Source organism: Misgurnus anguillicaudatus, chromosome 5 (assembly GCF_027580225.2).
Source record: "Misgurnus anguillicaudatus chromosome 5, ASM2758022v2, whole genome shotgun sequence".
Lineage (NCBI taxonomy): Eukaryota > Metazoa > Chordata > Actinopteri > Cypriniformes > Cobitidae > Misgurnus > Misgurnus anguillicaudatus.
The window spans coordinates 13,264,840-13,274,319 of record NC_073341.2 but is presented as its reverse complement, the minus strand read 5'-3'; the positions used below and the strand labels follow the sequence as shown (position 1 = coordinate 13,274,319).

The window sequence follows — 9,480 nt, the reverse complement described above, 5'->3', positions numbered from 1 at the left end:
TACACCTATACTTGCAAAAAAATCTAAATATTGAGAAAATGACTTTAAAGTTGTCCAAATGAAGTCCTTAGCAACACACAATACTAATGATAAATAATTTTTGGATATATTTATGGTAGGAAATGTACAAAATATATTCATGTAACATGATCTTTACTTAATATCCTAATGATTTTTGGTATAAAACAATTGATCATTTTGACTCATGTTAATATTAGCTATTGCTACAAATATCCCTGTGCGACTTATGACTGGTTTTGTGGTTCAGGGTCACATATTAAAACTGGATTAACAAATATTTTACTCAAAAAAATCATCATCGTCTTTTTTTTGCTAAGCAACTTTGTTCTGTGCTTTACTAAAGTATTTCAATAGGTGGGAGAAAAGGGAGAAAATCAATAAAAAAATTAAGTTTTCGATCACTAAATCTGGACATGTTTTTTCGTGTTTGCAATAAGAGTGCTCGCAAGGAAGGGCAAGAATAGTAAAATATTTAGGTAAAACAATAATAAAAACACGTAAACCCAAATATACAAACACTTTCAGATAATAAAAGTACAAAACTTAAACTTTTCTGTCGTTTAGTACATTTATGGGTATACAACAAATTGAAATGTTGTACCTTTTTAGGCACAATATTATACCCTAAGGACCTGTTGTGTACCAGTTAAATAGGGGTACAAAACATCTTGTTTCACACGGTACGCGGCAACCACAAGTGTCTAGTTCATATTCAATAGGAGACATGCAGAAAGCAGCAAAACGTAGCGGTTACAGAGGTGAAGCGTAGTTGTACGCCTTGCTCGTGCACCCCAAATCTTGCTCCTTTCGCAGACATGGCTTATCACGGCAGCTGTTGTTGAAGTTAAACCTATTTGCACTAAATGCTGCACAAAATGCTTCCACTACATCAAAATAGTTGTAGCCGTGCTGCAATTTTGCTGCTTGCCACGTACTGTCCCTGGTGAAAAACAAATATACTTTATTGTATTTCAAGTATATTTAACTTTGCAATAGTACATTACAAATATACTTACAAAGGAATGTACTTTCTTTAAACATATTTAAAGTATGTTTACAACATATTTGCGCGTATTTTTTACAATTAAACTTTTAACATACTTCAAAATAATTATACTTTAGTATATTTTCTAAAAGTATACTTTAGAAAAATATACTTAAAGTTAAAGTTTTGTGCAATTTTTAAAGTATACTAAATTTAAACTTATTTTAAAATGTATTTTAGGTATACTTTATCGGTATGCTTAAAGTTATCATTATAATAATGCACTGACAGTATATTTCCAAAATACATTATTTAGTATTCTTTAGAAACAGTATATTTTAAGCACATTTTGAAAGTATATGGGGTGTACAAATGTATATTATTTTATGGAGAAATAACGTGGGCTTAAAATTACGAGAGAGCAGTATGTTCTGTTACATTTTATATTGTAGATGTATACATTTGTAATATACTATTAACATAATAAGGTACACTTTAACTTCACTATAGTCAAGCATTGGATAAACCAATGAACTGTGTTTTACCACAAAATAACCATGGTTTTGCTAATAATAATCAATACACCAAAAAAAAAACATGGTTACTAAACTTTTACCACAAAAAAAAACATTCATTTTCGTAAGGGGAATATGAGTGTTTGTTTTTTTGTAGTTTTTGAGTCAATTGCATACCGCTTTTAGCTGTACACATTAATTAACTTTTTCGTAAATTACAGTTTTCGTAAATGCATTTCAGAGAAAAGTGAATTCTGAGATTTTTTTTTTTTTTTTGATTTCTGAGATTTGAATAATGCATCTGACGTGTGGGATGACGTCACGACGCACGTATTTTGATTTTTACCAGTCGTTCAAGACAGACGGATTCAGTCCCAAGGTACGTTAAAATATCTTAAAATTAATATATTTGATTATCGTTTGACCATTCTGAAGTTTATCAGTAGACTATCATATTTCGAATGCGAAATGTTGTCAATAACGCGGTGTCTAACTCGCTATTAGTGATAAACTGCTGTGTAGCTTAGCTTAGCTTATAGCTAATGTTAAAGGTTTGAAAGATAGCACTGTTAGCCTGTTATATCGAATTAGTACACCCGATTGTTTTGTTAAATATATGTATTGGTGTGTATGTATATGTTAATGAAAAAAGGTAGCGTCAGAAAATCTGTTTTTTTAATGTAGCGTGAAAGTTAACCCTTTATTGACTGTTTAGTGGTTGTAAGGCTTTTACCTAACTTAACTGTATTTAGTATTAATGATGCTTCATTCTTTCCTCAGAAGCTAAAGTTTTTCAAAGACATTTGTAGGGAGGACTTTGCAGCTAATGGTAAGTCATTTTAAACTCTTAAGATATAATAATTCATTCGTAGTAGTAAATCAAGCTTCAGTTTAGATAACGTTATATACATATTGAGGCGGTTTCCCGTACAGGTATTAGACTAGTCCTAGACTAAAATAAATGTAAGAGCTGTCCAAACTGAAAACTACTTGGACTGACATATCTTAAAATACACCAGTGGCCTTTTTTTACTCAAAATGCACACAAGTAATGTTTTAGTAAGGCATGTTTTTTGAAACTAGTTATATTTCTTAATTAAACTAAGGCCTAGTCCTGGTTCAAGCCAATCCCTTTACAGGAAACCACCCAATTGTCTGCTTGTTGCATTTTCTTTCTGACAAGTTTTACATTTAAATTTAATACAATAAAATATTTCTTTAGGAGCTTAAGTATTTTATGTATGGAGGATTTTGCAGTCCATATAGGCAAGTCATTATAATGAAAACTCTGTGGTGGTTTCCCGGACAGGGATTAGCTTTATCCAGGACTAGACCTTAGTTTAATTAGGATAGTTTTAACAAACATGCCTTACTAAAAACATTACTTATGTGCATTACGATGTAAAACAAAGGGCACTGATGTATTTTAAGATATGTCAGAGCAAGTTGTTTTCAGTTTGGACAGCTCTTACATTTATTTTAGTCTAGGACTAGTCTAATTCCTTTCTGGGAAACCGCCCCTTAAAGGGATAGTTCGGCCAAAAACGATATTAAACCCATGATTTACTCACCCCCAAGCTGTCCGAGTTGCGTGTGTCCATCGTTTTTCGGACGGACGCATTTTCGGATATTTTGGAAGATATTTTGGATCTTTCTGTTCATTAAATGTAATGTTACGGGGTCCAGCAATAGTCCACGACCTTCAAGTCCAAAAAAGTGCGTCCATCCTTTACAAATTAAATCCAAACGACTCCAGGATGATAAACAAAGGTCTTCTGAGGGTAATCCGTGCGGTGTTGTTGTAGAAATATCCATATTTAAAATGTTATTAACGTTATAAACTACCTTCCGGTAGCGCCGCCATTTTGGAGTGATGCGCATTCAGGATGAGAGCTTACGCAGCGTACAGAGTTTCTCTGCTGCTGCTCTGTCCCCCCGCCCTCCGAATTTGTCATACGTCACTAAGAAAAGTGCCTACACTACGCTAATACTCGCTCCTGAGTCTAAGATGGCGGCGCTACCGGAAGGTAGTTTATAACGTTAATAACATTTTAAATATGGATATTTCTACAACAACACCGCACGGATTACCCACAGAAGACCTTTGTTTATCATCCTGGAGCCGTTTGGATTTAATTTGTGAAGGATGGACGCACTTTTTTGGACTTGAAGGTCGTGGACTATTGCTGGACCCCGTAACATTACATTTAATGAACAGAAAGATCTAAAATATTTTCTAAAATATCCGAAAATGTGTTTGTCTGAAAAACGATGGACATATGCAACTCGGACAGCTTGGGCGTGAGTAAATCATGGGTTTAATATCGTTTTTGGCCGAACTATCCCTTTAATATATATGATGACATTTTAGTCAAGCTCTAGTTTAGGTAAAAATATATCTGCTATACAATCTCTGCCAGTAAACTATAGATTTAATACAATAAGTCATAATTAAATGTAATGTTTTAATATTAAACACTTTTTAATTGAGCTTATTGTCTATCTTTTTCAGATTTCCTAAGGCTGAACCAAAACCTGCCAGACTAAAGTTAATTTGGGAGAGAAAGACGTTGTAAACTTAATCATCTTGACATTCTTCAATGAGTAATTGTTCAATTTTTAGGCAAATACTGTACACTTTGAATGCTGTGAATAAAACTATATTTTAAATATATTTAAAATGAATTGTTTTTGACTGTTTTAATCAGCTTTTATTTATTTGGAAAAAATTATTTTGGTTATGTTACCAGCAAGTAATCTATTCCCAAAATAGCACTCTTTAAGTTAACTAATTATTAACGCACTTGAAGTATACTCATTACTAATCTAGCTGCAGGTATGTAAAAGTATACAAAATGTAATGTACTTGGCATATTCATTTTTCACCAGGGCAGTTTTTAGAATTTTGGATTGGCCAAAAATATATAGAATGTACGCAAACAGTCTATTTAAGATATACTGATTGTATGTTTGCAAGACACTCATAATACATTTGTAATGTACTCCTAACATAAATAAAACACACTCTAAATCCGCTTATCAAGCATGAATTCAGCACAAAAACAGTCATGTACTTAAATTGTACTAAATACACTTAAAGTTGTTCCACTTTAGCACACAAAAGTACACTAAATACACTTAAAGTTGTACTTTGTTACAATTTATATACAACTAAAATATATTAAGTACAAAATTAATTGTTCCAAAATAGCACTCTTTAAATAAACTAATCAATAGCACACTTTAAGTATACTGGTCATTAGTGTGACTGCAAGTATACTTAAGTATATCAAAATTAAATATATTTAGCATACTATTTTTTCACCAGGGGTGTGAAACGCCCATTACTGTACCTTTAAAGGTACAGTATATAATGGGTCCTTAAGGTATGATAATGTACCCAAAAAGCCACAATGCAGTGTGCTTGACCTTTAATTTCCTGTGTCAACCACAGGTACAATTTTTGTCTCATAATCATATGGCTGCTAAACATTAAGACTTTTCTACATAAAATTGGACTAAAATGCAAAATAGTCGATTTTGTTTTGAAAATGATAACTGAATGCTGATCCACACCCTGGTGAAAAAATAGTATGCTAAATATATTTAATTTTGATATACTTAAGTATACTTGCAGTCACACTAATGACCAGTATACTTAAAGTGTGCTATTGATTAGTTTATTTAAAGAGTGCTATTTTGGAACAACTAATTTTGTACTTAATATATTTTAGTTGTATATTAATTGTAACAAAGTACAACTTTAAGTGTATTTAGTGTACTTTTGTGTGCTAAAGTGGAACAACTTTAAGTGTATTTAGTACAATTTAAGTACATGACTGTTTTTGTGCTAAATTCATGCTTGATAAGTGGATTTAGAGTGTGTTTTATTTATGTTAGGAGTACATTACAAATGTATTATGAGTGTCTTGCAAACATACAATCAGTATACCTTAAATAGAATGTTTGCATACATTCTATATATTTTTGGCCAATCCAAAATTCTAAAAACTGCCCTGGTGAAAAATGAATATGCCAAGTACATTACATTTTGTATACTTTTACATACCTGCAGCTAGATTAGTAATGAGTATACTTCAAGTGCCTTAATAATTAGTTAACTTAAAGAGTGCTATTTTGGGAATAGATTACTTTAGCTGGTAACACAACCAAAATAATTTTTTCCAAATAAATAAAAGCTGATTAAAACAGTCAAAAACAATTCATTTAAAATATATTTAAAATATAGTTTTATTCACAGCATTCAAAGTGTACAGTATTTGCCTAAAAATTGAACAATTACTCATTGAAGAATGTCAAGATGATTGAGTTTAGGGCTGCACGATAAATCGCATGTGTTTGTCAGGCATATCTCCTCAGTAATGCCGGTTCCTTGATTAGTATTAAATCGCCATCAGCCGCCCTCAGATGGAGCAGCTCCAACTACACAGAGCCGTAGTTCACTGACAATCGGGGCAATTTCGCATTAATTATCGCGGACGCATCGCCTGCGATATGTATGCGATATGGCCCAGCTTGTCAGCGAACTAAAGCCCGGAATACACTGCACGATTTTTGTCCTCTTATAAGATCATTACCTTATCACACTGTGCGACATGTATCGTTTAAACTCGGGTACGAGAGGCATGTAGACTGTACGATGATGACACGGAAGCTTTGGCGGCAGCGTCACATGTTGCGAAACGTCACCAGCATGAGCTTGTGGTAAACAAATACCGGCGCGCAGGTCGTAGCAGCAAACACACAGTGCGGTGATCATGGCGAATTTCTGACACTGCCAGAAAACTATCGTAGGCTATCTTTGGACGCAAGACTGGGAAAACGTCCGTCTTTGAACCTCTCTCACTGTACGACATAGGACCACCGATGGAGAGCCACGATCACAAAAATCGCGACGATAGTTTCACGATGGCAATCTTTCGCCTGGGACAGCCAATAATCGTGCAGTGTATCCCGGGCTTAAGGCTCTGTGTAGTTAAAGCTGCTCCATCTGAAAACAGCTGATGGCGATTTAATACTAATCAAGGAACCGGCATTACTGACGTGATGCGCGTGGTATCGCATGTGATTTATCGTGCAGCCCTAAAGTTTACAACGTCTTTCTCTCCCAAATCAACTTTAGTCTGGCAGGTTTTGGTTCAGCCGTAGGAAATCTGAAAAAGATAGACAATAAGCTCAATTAAAAAGTGTTTAATATTAAAACATTACATTTATTCAAGACTTACTGTATTAAATCTATAGTTTACTGGCAGAGATTGTATAGCAGATATATTTTTACCTAAACTAGAGCTTGACTAAAATGTCATCATATATATTAAGGGGCGGTTTCCCGGACAGGAATTGGACTGGTCCTGGACTAAAATAAATGTAAGAGCTGTCCAAACTGAAAACAACTTGCTCTGACATATCTTAAAATACATCAGTGCCCTTTGTTTTACATCGTAATGCACATAAGTAATGTTTTTAGTAAGGCATGTTTGTTAAAACTATCCTTATTAAACTAAGGTCTAGTCCTGGATAAAGCTAATCCCTGTTCGGGAAAACACCCCTAAGAGTTTTCATTATAATGACTTGCCTATATGGGCTGCAAAGTCCTCCTTACATAAAATACTTCAGCTCCTATAGAAAGATTTTATTGTATTACATTTAAATGTAAAACTTGTCAGAAAGAAAATGCAACAAGCAGACAATTGGGTTGTTTCCTGTAAAGGGATTAGCTTAAAACAGGACTAGGCCTTAGTTTAATTAAGAAATATAACTAGTTTAAAAAAACATGCCTTAATAAAAACATTACCTGTGTGCATTTTGAGGCAAAACAAAGGACACTGGTGTATTTTAAGATATGTCAGTGCAAGTTGTTTTCAGTTTGGACAGCTCTTACATTTATTTTAGTCTAGGACTAGTCTAATCCCTGTCCGGGAAACCGCCTCAATATGTATATAACGTTATCTAAACTGAAGCTTGATTTACTACTACGAATGAATTATTATATCTTAAGAGTTTAAAATGACTTACCATTAGCTGCAAAGTCCTCCCTACAAATGTCTTTGAAAAACTTTAGCTTCTGAGGAAAGAATGCAGCATCATTAATACTAAATACAGTTAAGTTAGGTAAAAGCCTTACAACCTCTAAACAGTCAATAAATGGTTAACTTTCACGCTACATTAAAAAACAGATTTTCTGACGCTACCTTTTTTCATTAACATATACATACACACCAATACATATATTTAACAAAACAATCGGGTGTACTAATTCGATATAACAGGCTAACAGTGCTATATTTCAAACCTTTAACATTAGCTATAAGCTAAGCTAAGCTACACAACAGCTTATCACTAATAGCGATTTAGACACCGCGTCATTGACAACATTTCGCATTCGAAATATGATAGTCTACTGATAAACTTCAGAATGGTCAAACGATAATCAAATATATTAATTTTAAGATATTTTAACGTACCTTGGGACTGAATCCGTCTGTCTTGAACGACTGGTAAAAATCAAAATACGTGCGTCGTGACGTCATCACACACGTCAGATGCATTATTCAAATCTCAGAATTCACTTTTCTCTGAAATGCATTTACGAAAACTGTTTAAGTTAATTAATGTGTACAGCTAAAAGCGGTATGCAATTGACTCAAAAACTACAAAAAAACAATATATTATATATTCCCCTTACGAAAATGAATGTTTTTTGTGTGGTAAAAGTTTAGTAACCATGTTTTTTTGTGTATTGATTATTATTAGCAAAACCATGGTTATTTTGTGGTAAAACACAGTTCATTGGTTTATCCAATGCTTGACTATAGTGAAGTTAAAGTGTACCTTATTATGTTAATAGTATATTACAAATGTATACATCTACAATATAAAATGTAACAGAACATACTGCTCTCTCGTAATTTTAAGCCCACGTTATTTCTCCATAAAATAATATACATTTGTACACCCCATATACTTTCAAAATGTGCTTAAAATATACTGTTTCTAAAGAATACTAAATAATGTATTTTGGAAATATACTGTCAGTGCATTATTATAATGATAACTTTAAGCATACCGATAAAGTATACCTAAAATACATTTTAAAATAAGTTTAAATTTAGTATACTTTAAAAATTGCACAAAACTTTAACTTTAAGTATATTTTTCTAAAGTATACTTTTAGAAAATATACTAAAGTATAATTATTTTGAAGTATGTTAAAAGTTTAATTTTAAAAAATACGCGCAAATATGTTGTAAGCATACTTTAAATATGTTTAAAGAAAGTACATTCCTTTGTAAGTATATTTGTAATGTACTATTGCAAAGTTAAATATACTTGAAATACAATAAAGTATATTTGTTTTTCACCAGGGCACACTCTTAAATTAAAGTAAGAGATCACAGTTTGACTGGTTTACATGGTCCTATTAACTTCTACTAGCAGATGCAATAGCTTCACCGTTCTTTGGGCTTTTTTCTATTCAACAGTCTGATGAATAGGAATGAAATAAAGTCTTAGGTGAGGTACTGTCATTGAGAATAATGGGACGGACAGTTTTTTTTATTATGAATGAAATTATGTTGTAATTTCGTAAAATGATATGATAACAGGGTTGCATACTATTGCTAAAAGCATTTCGCATTGCATGTGTTCTATATAATGTTAAAAACTAAAACATGTATGCATTTGCCAAATGTTTTTATCTAGAATGACTTAAGGTGCATTCAGGGTCCTGCAGTATATGTTTGATTCATTAGTGTAAACCAATTTTTGGCATTGAAACATTAGAAATGCATGACACAAAATACCACATATGAAATATTTAAATTCGTACATTTTATTTTGTTTAATTTCTTCCATCATCTATTAGGCTTTTTTATGTGTGTATAATTGATTAGGATCTGGACTGGTTTGGAATGATCAAACATGCCACAATAAACCACC

The 9,480-nt window shown here is 32.7% G+C and overlaps 2 long non-coding RNA genes across 2 annotated transcripts; one reads left to right on the top strand and one right to left on the bottom strand.

Annotated features, from left to right (window-relative positions):
- The first annotated feature begins 1,071 nt into the window (after positions 1 to 1,071).
- Positions 1,072 to 4,202, top strand: LOC141363834 (uncharacterized). The gene is made up of 3 exons (XR_012369413.1): positions 1,072 to 1,900; positions 2,302 to 2,350; positions 4,034 to 4,202. It is a non-coding gene; the product is annotated as an uncharacterized lncRNA (long non-coding RNA).
- Positions 4,203 to 5,754: 1,552 nt separating this feature from the next.
- On the bottom strand, positions 5,755 to 8,195 carry LOC129442472 (uncharacterized). The gene is made up of 3 exons (XR_012369595.1): positions 8,007 to 8,195; positions 7,558 to 7,606; positions 5,755 to 6,695 (listed from the first exon to the last, which is right to left on the bottom strand). It is a non-coding gene; the product is annotated as an uncharacterized lncRNA (long non-coding RNA).
- Positions 8,196 to 9,480: the final 1,285 nt, after the last annotated feature.